Below are 13,892 nucleotides of genomic sequence, written 5' to 3'. Positions count from 1 at the left end.
CCCCATCTTGGACAGAAAGAGAAGCCAGTGTTCTCACAGCCATTTCCTCCATACCTCATCCCCTACTATCCCCACTCCAGACCCGCTGATCAGCATGGACCCCTGCAAGTGCTTTGCACTGGCTGCTCCCATTCGCTGGGGATGCTTCTCCTCTAGACACCCACCAGCCTTGTTCGCTCCCTCCTTCAGGCCTTCGCTGCAGCATCACCTGCTCACTGAGACCTTCCCTGCCCATCCTGTTTAATCGCAACCTCTCCCCTTGTTTGTCTCCAAGGCGCTTCTCACCTTTGGGCAGACTAGACCTATGTAAGTGCTTCTCTGTCTGCTCCAGGGGGCAGGGAGTTTTGTCTATTTTGTTTGCTCTTCTGTTCCCAGTGCCTAGACCCATGCCTGACACATAGGAGCTGCTCAACAAATTCAATTGGTTGAATGAATGAAGGGAGGTAAGAGGGAAGTGTGCGGGGGTGGCGGGGGGTGGGTGGGCAGAGAGGGTGGACAAAAGCAGGCTGGATGTCGCTGGCCATCTCTGGGCTGCCTGAGTGTGTTAAGGAGCTGGACAGAGACTGGCTGGGGGCCTGGGCAGCTTGTCACTGTGATGTCAAGGTGATTCATGCCATCTCAGGCTTCGCAGCATCCTCAGGGTCAAGTTCAAACTCTCCCTCTGGGCCCTGCTAACTTTTCTTTCCTGAGCCACAAACAAGATCCATTCTCTCCTTCTCCCATAGTCGTACATATTTTTGCTGGCCACATGCCTCCCCCCGATTCAAAACTGTTTCCTAGCCTCCCTTTGCAACTAGTAAGGTCAGGGGGTTAAACCAATGGGAGCAAGCCAATGGCATGTAAGGGGAAGTGTCACGGAGCAGCTCCTGGGTCCCTTCCCTAATGGGATCTGAGGAGTCCTTGGTCCCTACCACTTTGTCCCTTCCATCATTCATGAGGCCTGAATCGAGATCTGCCATATGGGGCCATGAGGACCTTCCCCTACGTTATGGCAGAACAGCAACACTACTTGAGGGTCACTTCCTCCAGGAAGCCGTTCCTGATTCCACCTCCTCCAGCTCATGTTGACCAGTCTCTGGGCTCTCCCAGTCCCCTCTGCTCTCCCCATCAGAGCACCTGTGTCTCTGGTTGTCACGACCTGTTTACCTGTCTCCCCCATCAGGTTTTGAGTGCCTTGGGGGCAGGAGCAGCTGCTGATTCATATCAGTAACCCATGCTGGATTTCTCCATCCAAAAGGGGAAATAGAAAAATGCTTGTAAAGCACTTAGCATGGTCCTTGGCATGCTGTGAGCACTCAAGACATGGCAACTGTAGTTATAAGCTATTATTATTACTTATCCTAGTTCGGTCAGCTAGTAAACACCCCTGACATGCTGGGTGGGCCATGTGCAGACCCCTCTAGTCAACTGGTCCACCTGAATCCATTCTTCACCATCCCACCAGGCCCTGCAAATGTGAGCAGTGAAATGGCATTAATTTCCTAGGGCTGTTGTAACAAATTACTGCAAACCGCGTGGCTTAAAATGACAACTTACTGTTTTCACCGCCAGGACATCTTCCTCTTCCATTCTCCCCTCTTCATTTTGCAGAAGGCATCCACAAGGAGGAGGAAATTAAAACTCTCCAGAACTGTGCTGTCCAATAGGGTAGCCTCTAGCCACAGGTGGGCTTTCAGTTTATGTTTAATGAGTTAAAGTGAAATTAAATAAAAAATTCAAGTCCTCTGTCATCAAACCAGGCGCACTTCAAGGGCTTAGGAGCTCCCTGTGGCTGGTGTGGAACCTCTCCATCGTCTCAGAGAGCTCTGTGGGACAGTGGTGCTCTGGACCTGCTACAGTTTCTTGGGGTTTTTACTGAGCAGTCATTTGCAAATGTCCCTCCACCAAAGACAGCCACTGCATATTCTTCCTGTCCCCATTGCTCAAACAATGAGGATTGCCCAGAGGTCCAAGAAACTCACAAGATCTGTACACCTGATGTATATGGATAAAGCCCCCGAAGGAACCCATTGGCCCATCTTGATCTCCTTTGCATACCCACCCATCCCCACTCCCTTTCAGGGGTGTGTGTTGGGGGTATATTCATTGCCATGTACGCTGCCATATCAGAGTACACAAACTTGGTGGTGTAAAATAACATATTTATTCTCTTACTCTTCTGGAGGCTAGAAATCTGAAATCAACGTGTCGGCAAGGCTGTCTCCCTCTGAAGGCTCCAGGGGAGAATGCTTCCTGCCTCTTCCAGCTTCTGGTGGCCCCAGGTGTTCCTTGGCTTGTGGCTGCCTCACCCCAACCTCTGCCCCTGTCGTCACCTGGCCATCTTCCCTCTCTGTATATCTATGTCCAAATTTCCTCTTCTTGTAAGGACACCAGTCATTGGATTAGGGCCCACCTAATCCAGTATGACCTCATCTTAACTTGATCACGTCTGCAAAGACCCTATTTCCAAGTCAGGCCATGTTCACAGGTACAGGGTTAGGACTCGAACATATCTTTTTGGGGGACGCAATTCGACTCACAATAGAAAGCATCTTGGAAGGGATGCTCCAGACTTAGCAATTCAGCCCCTAGCTGTGTGCGTCCCCCCTGCCTTCGGGTCCTCCCGGCTGAGGCTCCCAGACATTGTGGAGCAGAGACAAGCCAGGCTCACTGTGCTCTGCCTGAATTCCTGACCCACAGAGTCCATGAACATAACAGAAGGGTGATTGTTTATGCCACTAAATTTTGGGGTAGTTTACAACACAGCGGTAGATTATCAGATTAAGGGGGAAGGAAGCCAGCCCTTCTTTGCAGGCCTGTAAAAGGTGGGGTGTAGGGAGAGGACCCTCTACATTCCTGAGTCTTGATTATATACAAGCCACTCTGCTGGCCCAGATGCCTTTAAGTTCCTTCATCCGCACAACCACCCCTGAGGCTCAGACAGGTGAGGTGTCTCACTCAGAGTCACCCAGCTACTGAGTGGCAGGGCTGGGATGCAGACTCAGGTCTCTGAAACGTCTGAGTGAGTCTGTGGGATGGAGCCTCAGCATGAAAGGCCCCTTTCCAGCACCCTGAGCACGTCTCTTCCTTTGAGAATCTCCCGCAGGCTTGGCGATACAAGGGTCAGGGTGCTATCTCACCTACGCGGGAGTGTCCATTACCTCCGCCGCCTGGGCTAATGACAGATCCTTTATGCAACAAATGCAGGGGGCCGAACTGCCAGATGTGTGATAAGAAACCAGTTTGCAGGAAATCGCTATCAGGTGGTTATTTACTATTCACGTAGGCATTCAGAACGGTAACTATTCCAAAGGTTGTGCATTTACCAAATGCTTGATGTGTTTTCCCACTCAGCCCTAGAAGATTTTGTCCTCCTGGAGAGAGCTCTCTTCCTCTAGGACTGCGGAAAGCAGAGGATTATAATTCTGCCCCCTGCCTCCCACCAGTTTCTAACAGCAGCTGCAACCAGTGCAGTGACAGCCTCTCTGGTCCTCGTTCTATGTGGAGAGTTGCCAAGCCGACCTTTGGGTGTGACAGAGCTGGGCTCACATCCTCAGCTCGGCCATTGATTAAGCATATTCACTCGTTCAATGCATCATTGTGGAGAGCTTTCCACATGCTAGATAGTCGAGCAAGTTACATCTCTGAAACTTAACTCTCTAATTTCTCAAACACTGATCATAAGACCTACCTTGAAGGGTTGCTGTGAGAATGAGTGAAACATAACACGTGGGAAGTTCCAGGCATGACTTTCCTGCTCTTCTTGACAGTATCTGACAGTATCTGTTGCATTTTAAAGAACCCACCGATTTCATTAATTTTACCAAGTCATATTGTTAGATTAAAAAAAGCAAGTTATAGTGCCATACAACTGCATAATATCAGTCATGTAAGAGAAAACACTCACAAAATAGTATATGTTTTCTCAGGATAGGTGCATTTTATGTAAATGTACAGAAAAAAGTCTGGAAAGATGCTCTTAAACAGAAACAGTGGTTCCTTCTCCGGAGGCGGCTGAGATGGGGGCAGGTCCAAGGGGACTTTAATTTTTAAATAGCTGGATCATATATTACTCATGTAGTTAGAAATATATTTAAAAATGAAAGTGAAAAGGGGCTTTCACTGCTCAAATGTGGGACAATATGAGCATTGAAATGAATAGCGGTGGGAATAAAATGTGACACATCGAATGAAAACAATCTATGTAAACGGTAGTCAAACAAATGTGTTAGTCTGTTCGGACTCCTATAACAAAGTACCAGAGACTGTGTGGTTTGTAAGCAACAGAAATTTATTTCTAACAATTTTGGAGACTGGGAGTCTGAGATAAAGGCGCCAGGAGGTGAGAATCCTCTTCTGGGTTTCGTACTGCTGACTTCCCGTGGTGGGAGGGAGGAGTGAGTTTTCTAGATTATAAGGGCACTGATCTCATTCATCAGGGCTCTGTTTCCTGACCTAATTACCCTCAAAGGCCCCACCTCCGAATACCATCACATTGAAGGTTAGGATTCAACATATTAAATTTGGGGGTGACAGTCACTCAGACCATAGCAAAATGCTTGTGCACGAATGTTCAGAAGAACACTATTCATAACAGCAAAAAAGTTGAAATAATGCAAATGTCCGTCAGCTGAAAAATGAATAAATAAAAGGTGGTAATCCATAAAATGGAATAATATCCAGCCGAGAAATGGAATGAAGTCCCGATACATGTTATGATGAGGGTGAAGCTTGAAAACATTTTGCTAAGTGAAATAAGCTAGACCCGAAAGGCCACATATTGTGTGATCCCACTTATATGAAATATCCAGAAAAGGCGCATCCATGGAGAAAAGAAGCGGACCAGTGGTTCCCCGGGGCTGGGGAGAAGGGGAATGGGGACTGACTGCTTAATGGGTCTGAAGTCTCCTTTTGGGGGGCGAAGATGTCTTGGGACTAGAGAGAGGTGACAGTTACACAACATTGTGAGTGGACTAAACGCCACTGAATCGCTCACTTTAAAATGGTGAATTTTATGTTATGTGAATTTTGCTTCAATAAAAAAAATCCATGAGTTCCTAACGGTACTAAAATAAATTTTTTTTAAAAGGGAAGGGGTGGATGGGAAGCTGCAATGAATAGGTGTAGAAGGAAGGATGGATAGAAACAGCAAATCGCTCTTTAAAGTTACCGTAATAATGACTGAGCCAGACAACAATCATCAATGGATGTCAAAACCTTGGGGAGAAAGACTTAGGGGGACAGGATATTCCCACAGGCCCTCACCTGACCTTGCTGGCACCCTGATCTCAGACTTCCAGCTTCTACAGCTGAGAAATAAATTTCTGCTGTTTATTAGCCACCTAGTCTATCGTATGCTGTTACAGGAGCCTGAGCAAACCAGGATAAAATATCATTTACATACCATAAAAAATCACCATTTTACGTGTACAAATCAGCGGATTTAGTATATTCACAATGTTGTACAACCATCACCACTATCTAATTCCAGAACATGTTCATCACCCCAAAATGAAAAGTACCCATCAGCATTTGCTCCCCATTGCTGTCTCCCCCCGCAACCACGAATCTACTTTCTGTCTCTGTGGATTTCTCTCTTTTGGATATTTCATATAAATAGAGTCATACAGTATGTACTATTTTGTGTCCAGTTTCTTTCACTCAGCTTAACTTGTTTTCAAGATTCATCCATGTTATAGCATGTGTCGGTACTTCATTCCTTTTTAACGGGAATAATATTCCATTGTATGGATAGACCACGTTTTATTTATCCATTCATTCATTGATGGGAATTTGGGTTGTTTCCACTTTTTGGCAACTGTGAATAATGATGCTGTGAACATTCATGCAAAGTTTTTGCCAGGGCATATGTTTTCATTTCTCTTGGCTACATATGTAGGAGTGGAATTGCTGGGTCCTATGATAACTATGTTTAACCTTTGCAGGAACGGCCAGACTGTTTTGCAAAGTGGCTGCACCATTTTACATTCCCTCCAGCTGAGGGTCAAAGTTCCAGTTTCCTGGAGTTTAATCTTATTGGGGAAATCTTGGAACCAGTGTAAAACCTGTGGCTCTGACTTGTCTCACCCAAGTGGCAAGGGTGCTGGAGTATTTATACACCAAATCCTGCCGTCCTTGGTTAAGGGCTACTGATTACTTGACTTTTCTGGCCGGCCATGTGTGAGCAGGGTGACTCCAGAAACGAGAGGAAGCCTTCCGGAGCTGCCATTTAGAAGTCAGCCCGTATGGATGGAAATGTTAAGGGTGAGGGGTTATGGTGAGATATCCATAGAGCCTGCTGCTATTATTGTGAATTGTTTTGGGAAAACCCAGCCAATCCTCTATCCTCCACAGCCTTCAATGGCCCTCGGTGGGCTGCGGATGACCCACTGTCGTGTTAAGATCACGCAATTGAGGGTCTGTAGTGGGTTGAATAACATCCTCCAAAAATCTCTGTCCACCTGGAGCCTCCGAATGGGATCTTTATTTGGAAATAGAGTCTTTGTCGATATAACTAGTTAAGGATCTGGAGATGAAATCATCCTGCGTCCTAAATCCAATGGCAAGCGTCCTTATAAAAAGAGGAGAGGATGCAGAGAGAAGAAGGTGATGTGAAGACAGAGGCGGAGATTGGAATGATGTGTCTGCAAGTCAGGGCATGCCAAAGATTGCTGGCGACACCAGAATCTAGGAAAGATGTGTGGAATAGAGTCTTCCTTCGGGCCTCCTGCAGGAGCCAACGCTGCTCGTGTGCCGGGGAACCAGGCAAGGAAGGGGTTACTGAGAATCTGATAAAAAATTAACAAGGTCTGTCAAAAGTTTTCCAGACAAGGAGAAAACTAAATGTGCTGTTTGCCAGAGGCTGAGGTCCTGGTTTATGCAGATGTTGCCATCTTCCAGTGGAACTTACATGGTTGCAGCAGACCCCTCCGGTTTGCTCCAGCTCTAAGTGTTCAAAAGTTACCATGAACTTGTTATGGCTTGTTGCACTGAACCTGTTATATAATGATACCTTGAACTTGTTATCTAATAGCCTGTGCATGGCCCTGATGGGGCCCAGTTGTTATACAGTTGCAACGCATCCCCTTCATCCTAGGGTATGAAGTCTGCACCAGCACTAAGCTCAGGGTTGGGGCACTGCTGTGGGAATTCTCCCTGCTGTTCGCCATTGCTTGTGCAAGCAATAAAGCTTTTTCTTCATGCACTTCAGCCCTAGCTGTGCTTTGCGGCTCCACACTCACCAAGAGGCGAACCCATTGAGTTCGGTTACCCGCACACCTTGATTTCAGACTTCTGGGCTCCAAAGCTGAGAGAGAATAAATCCTTATTGTTTTAAGCCACCCGATTTGTGGTTCTCTAAGAGACTCAGAGACAGTCTCAGCTGGTTCCTGCCTGTTGGCTTTGCTGTCCCCTTGGCTCAGAATGCCAGGGCCCCTCCCAGTTTTCACCTTCAGGAGCGGCTCCTTCTCCTCCTACAGTTCATAGCTTAAAATTCCCTGCTCAGATAGCTTCTCCCCGCCCATCCTATCATGTTTCTCCTGACCATCTGCCCAATCACCTGTCCATCGCACCCCTGTTTTGTGTTCTGCATAGTCCTGTCGCTCTCTGGAATGACTCGTTGCTTATTGTTTACTTGTCTCTTGTCCATCTCTTGCGCTAGAATATAAGCCGCGTGAGAGTAGGCCCTGCTTGTCTGGATCATTGTTAGATTGCTGAGCATCTGGGCATCACATGGGCTCAGGGACTATTTGCAGAATGAACCAGAGACTGGAGGTCTGTGCCTGGGTGTCATCGTGAAGATGTCACTTCGGAGAAGCTGGCCGTTGACACCCCATCTCCTCCCTCTGCATGGTGGGGAGGAGAGGTTTTTTTGTTTGAGTTTTGTTTGTTTGTTTTTCTCCCCAAAGCCCCCGAGTACACAGTTGTGTATTGTAGTTGTGGTCCTTCTGGTTGTGCTGGAGGAGAGGTTTGAAGTGATCCATTTAGACCTGGATCAAAGCGTTCTCTTTTGAGCTAGGCTTAAGAAGTCACCCTGTTCTTTCCTGTGTCTGGCTTCGGGAGAATAATGCATATTTCCACTGTCACAAGTCTGCTCTGTTTGTCTTCTTCCTGGTGAGTTAACCCAGGACTCAAGATGTTGGTGTAGGACTTTGAGCGGCAACGTGTCTTCCTGGCCGGGCTCCCTGCCTCCTCCAATTGCGGCCGTCTCCTAGCACTTATTGTAGGGGCCCAGAGCAATCGCTGGGGATCCAGACTGTGGGGAATAGTACCTCTGAATACTGGCAACAGCCACAGTGTGATAAGGGCAGGGAGTGGGGAGGCTAACGCATCATCCCCCCAGAGCAGGATTAGCCACTTTTCAACAGTCACTGTCCAACATCCATTTTGGGTCCTTCATCTGATTTCTCTTTCCTTTTATTTAAAATCCATCTGTTTCCTTCAAGCTTGGGCATGGATTGATGTTTTCTAGCTGCGTAAGGGGCAATGACTCTGGAATGTGCAAAGCCATGTCCTGGTTAGTAGCTCCTGGATGAATGGACCATGTGCCAGGCATCTCATGTTTTATTGCTTTTGGTTCTCATGAGGACCCTGTGAGTGAAGTTCTGTTGTTCCCATTTTACAGATGAGGTCGGAGAGGTTAAGTCATGGGCTCAACATCCTTTCCTTTCCTTAGTTTCTTAAAACATTAAAAAAAAATTAATAACCTTTATTTTTTAGAACAGTTTTAGATTCACAGCAAAATTGAGAGGAGGGTACAGCGATTTCCCATACACCCCCTGCCCCCTCCACATGTGCAGCCTCCCCCACTATCAACATCCCCACCAGAGTAGTAAACTTGTTACAACTGATGAACCTACACAGACACATCGTTATCACCCAAAGGCCATAGTTTACGTTATGGTTGATCTTGGGGTTGCACATTCTACGGGTTTGGACAAATGTATAATGACATGTATCCACCATTACAGCATCATGCAGAGTATTTTCACTGCCGGAAAAACCCTCTGTGCTCTGTCTGTTCATCCCTCCCTGCCTGCTAAACCATGGAAACCACTGGCCCTTTTAATATCTTCATAGTTTTGTCTTTTTCTGAATGTCGTAGTTGGAATCATAGGGTATGTAGCCTTTTCAGATTGGCTTCTTTCACTTAGTAATGTGCATTTGATTTTCTTCCGTGTCTTTTCATGGCTTGATACCTCATTTTTTTTTTTTTTTAGCATTGAATAATATTCCATTGTCTTGGCGAGTGAGGAAAAAAAATCCACTGTGATTTAAACAGCAGATATTTATTTGCGCAATTAGAATTGCATTTTGGGAGACACAGATACAGATAGAAACCTAAAATGTGTTTCAGGGAAGACAAAGGACACAAGGGTTTATAGAGGCAAAAAGAGTCAAATTACACGAGTTGTTTTGCAGAATTTGTGACCGGTGCTGGTAACAATAGTTACTTCTTGGCTATACGTGATGGGTTGCTAAGGCCATCTCTAAGGCAAAAAGTTGTTATCAATGGGAGTAAGTGTATTTCTTGAAAGAAGGTCAAGATGACAGCAGGGAAACACAGTTCAAAAGTTACATTCCATCTGGGTAGAGACGTGGGGTCTGTGCCTAAGCCCATTTCCTTAATGGCCTCCAGGCTCCATTTGAGAAGCCTTGACATATGTTACTCCATTTTGTTGTCGTTGTCCACCGTCTGGATGGACCACAGCTTATTTATCCATTCACCACCTGAGGGACATCTTTGTTGCTTCCAAGTTTTGGCAATTATGAGTAAAGCTGCTGTGAACAACACGTACAGGTTTTTCCATGATCATAAGTTTTCAATTCATTTGAGTAAATACCAAGGAGCACAATTGTTGAATCTTACGGTAGTTAAGAGTATGTTTAGTTTTGTAAGAAACTGCCAGACTGTCTTCCGAAGTGGCTGGACCATTGTGCATTCCCACCAGCCATGGATGAGAGTTCCTGTTGCTCACCATCCTCACCAGCATTTGGTGGTGTCAGTGTTTTAGACGTTGGCCATTCTCATAGGTGTGTACTGGTATCTCATTGTTGTTTTTGTCTGCAATTCTCTAATGATATTCTTAAACCATTTTTATTATGAAATATAAAATTTATATGACATATCCATGCAACATAGATGTAAAATATAGTCAATAGTTATAAGGCCAACATCCACGTAATTACCACTCAGTTCAAGAGACAGACATTCCTGGAACCCCCAGAAGCCTGTTTATAACCCTCTCCCCACTTAGAAATATCACCCTCTTGCCTTCCATGATACTCAGTATAGGTTTTACTTCCTATGCATGCGCCCCACAATATAGCTTAGTGTTGCTTGCTTGAACTTTAAATAGACTCAGACCAAACCATGTGTATTCCTTTGTGTTTGAATACTTTTGCTCAAGAGTCTAAGATTAGCCTGTGCTGTGTGCAGTGCAGTTCATTCATTTTCACTGCAGTGTGATATTTCGTGGAATGAACACACCACAATTTATTTATCCATCCTACTGTGATGGACCATGGGCGGATCCCGTTTCAGTGATTTCTCCTCTGCTCTTTCCACTGTGTTAAGCTGTGTTGACCCCACATGGAACAAAAATGATGCCATTAACTTGTTCAAACAACCTTAACCTCACTGTGAGATGTAGCACAGAGCGGGGAAAATTCTCAACTCTGTCCAGCCCCATCTGGGTGGAAATGACTAGGATAATTATAACGCATTTTAGTTTCTCACTTTATGCTACCAGACTGCGTTTTTATTACAACAGTCATATGTCACAGGCATATGTAGAGAACCTCTGCAACTGAGCTGCAGTGACCTATTTCTTCGTGGTACCTTGAAATCTCCTGTGTAGGTGTGTGTTTGTGATCTTGACACTCAGGAACATGGTGACATGATGGATGACCATGGCTCCTCTTGTGGAGATGCTTTCTTGTTTGATTCTGAGAGTCCTCTGGGTGTCATGGCTGTACGGAGTCAGAGCCACCAAGAACACGTTGTTTGAAATGCCAGACTTGGCGGATGGGGAATAGGCTGGAGGATGGAGAAAAGGACGGAATCAGGGTCAGGAGACGTCTTGGGCAGCCTAAGGGAGGCAGGGGTTGAGGGTCCAGGCTCTGGACATGCACAGACCTGGGACTGACCCCCACCCATGAGACTTTGGGCAGCCTCTCTGAGCACTGGTTTCCTTCTCTGAGAACTGGGCCAGGCTTACGCAATGCCTTCTCCCCCGCAATGCACCCTCCATGTCACACCATCCCTGAGAACACGAGGGGGGACCATCATCGGGGAGTCGGAATGCAGACGGCCCCTTTCATTCTGCTCCTGGCCTTTGTGGTCTAGTGTTTGTTTTTCCTCCCTCCGATTTGTGTTTTTCTCTTTTTTAGCTGACTGTATTCCATGAGCCTTCAGATCTCACAAATACGCTTTGAATTTATGGCTCACCATCAGCGCCTTTTATCTTGGGAACACTTCGCAAACCAAATCTAGTTAATACACAGCAGCCGAGGACTCGTGGAGGGGGCACATCTTCCAGGGTCTGCTTTGAGAGCGCTGCCTGGGAGTGAGTCCGCATTGCCTGAGAACTCACACCCAGCTGGACACACTTACCCTGCTCCCACCCAGCAGGGCAGAACACGGCACCCACAGCTCCAGTGCCTGCTACATGCTTATTTCATCGTCTCTCCAGGCTCCCTGAAGAGAGAGGGACCGAGACTGGCCCCATTTTGCAGATCAACAAACTGAGGCTCAGATACTCAGCTAAGTGATTTGCCTGCAGTCACTTAGCTCCTAGGGGGCTGGTCCAGGTTGGTCTGATTTTGAAAAGCGGCTCAGAAAAGTGAAGTGTGTCTTCTAAAATATGCTGCTGACTTTTGGGAGTCAGGCAGCCTCAGGGCAAATGTTGGCCCTGCTCCTTATTCCCCGTCTTAGGTCTGGTTCTCCTAGAAGCAGACCCAGAGATGGGAATTCAAGTGCAAGTGGCTCACTGAGGAATGGCTTGCAGGAGAAACTGGAAAGGGAGTGAGGGAGGCAGACAGGGAAGGCAGGAAGACGAGCATGAGAGAGAACTCGGGTGGAATCCCAGCCTCGGCCTGATCCTGTGCGGGACTCTGGGGCATAAGTCATATCACAGCGTTTGTCCTACCTTGAGGCAAGCATAGAAGTTCCCTAGGGCTCTTGTAAGAAGTGACCACAAACCAGTGGCTTAAAACAACAGAAATTTATTATCTTATCGTCCTGGAGGCTGCAAGTCTGAAATAAAGGTGTGGCAGGGCCGTGCTCCCTCTGAAGGCTCCAGGGAGGGGGCCGGTCCCTGCCTCTCCCCCGGCGCTGGTGGCCTCCGGCAACCCTGGGAGTCCGTGGCTTGTAGAGGCATCTCCGCAGTCTCTTCCTCCATCTTCACATGGCGTTGTCTCTGTGACCGTGTCTTTTCTTCTTCTTATGAGGACACTTGCCATTGGATTTAGGGCCCATCCAGATAATCCAGGATGATCTCATCTTGAGATCCTTAATTTAATGACACTTGCAAAAATCTGTTTTCCAAATAGGGTCATATCCACAGTTTCCAGGTGGAGGTATCTTTCGGGGGGAGGGCAGCATTTTCAACCCCCCACAGCAGGGACATTGTGCTTACGCCCCCCCCAACACTAGTCAGTGATTGGCTAAGGGTCACCATGGGAGGATGCCGGGGTAGACACAGTGACTGGAAAGACCGAGTTCCTCCAGTCCCCCGAAGAAATTCTCAGCTTCGGTCATTAGAAGCCAAGCTTGTGGAAGCTGGAGGCAGATGCACAGAAGTGGTAAGAGGGATGTCAAAAATGGTTTCAGTTATGTAATGCTGAGTGCAAAACTGCTCTGAAACTTAGTGTCTAAGGCAAGCATTTTGTTTTGCCCATAAGTGTGTGGGGCAAGGATTTAGGAAGGGCTCATGGGGGTTGTTTATCTCTGATGTGTGCAGTGGGAGCCGGAAGATGAGGCTGAGCATCCCCGTCTGCATGGATTCTTCACTCACTCGGGAACCTCGGTGCTCCCCGGCCTCCTCCCTGTCTCTCTGTCCACATGGCTGGGCATCCTCCTGCGTCTCTCCATGTGGCTTGGGCTTCTCGCAGCATGGGAAGTCTCAGGGTGGCTGGACGACTTACATGGTTGGCTTCTCCCAGAATGAGTTTCCCAGGCAACAGTTGCAAGGCCTCTTATGGCCTGGTCTAGAAAGTATTAGAACGGCCCTTCCTCTGCTTTCTGTTGGTCAAGCAAGCCCCTAGGCCAGTGCAGGTTCAAGGCGAAGGGAAATAGACCCCACCTCCGGGTGGTGGGAGGAGTCCATGTTTGTGGGGTCCTGGTGGAGAACTGACTGCGTCATGTATACCATCTGTATGTGGTGTTGGGCCATCTCTCTGGGCCTCCCCTAATAATAATGAGATAAATTACCCCATGGGGATTGTTGTAAATGCAGTAAGTGTGCGAGACCTCAATCCATTGCAGCCATTAACTATCGTCATTATCTTTTGATGCTTCTGCCCAAATGAGTTTGGGGTACACTATTACTTGTCATAGACACAGATTTGTAACTGCCCTGTGAGTTGTGACCTCATGGAGCTGTTCCTTCCGATAATCCTCCATGGTCAACTCTGGACTCTGGAGGAAGTAGGACAGGCCAGCCCTCAGAGGGCCTGCCTCTCAGACCAGAAATAGCCACAGGGCGGAGGGAGTTGTCTGTGCATTTCCTGGCAGGAACAGAACCGAGTATGTCTGATAACATTAATCAGGAGACACACGCTCCTTTGTTTCCTAAGGAATTGGGGCAGCATGGTGAGGTGGACGGGCTGGGGCTCTGGGGTCAGACAAGGCTGCATCAGTGTCTGGCTCCACCACTTTCCCGGTGTGGATCCCCAGTAGGTCATTTATGCTT

This window comes from Equus quagga, chromosome 7 (genome assembly GCF_021613505.1).
Source record: "Equus quagga isolate Etosha38 chromosome 7, UCLA_HA_Equagga_1.0, whole genome shotgun sequence".
Lineage (NCBI taxonomy): Eukaryota > Metazoa > Chordata > Mammalia > Perissodactyla > Equidae > Equus > Equus quagga.
Note: the sequence above shows the minus strand (reverse complement) of the source record.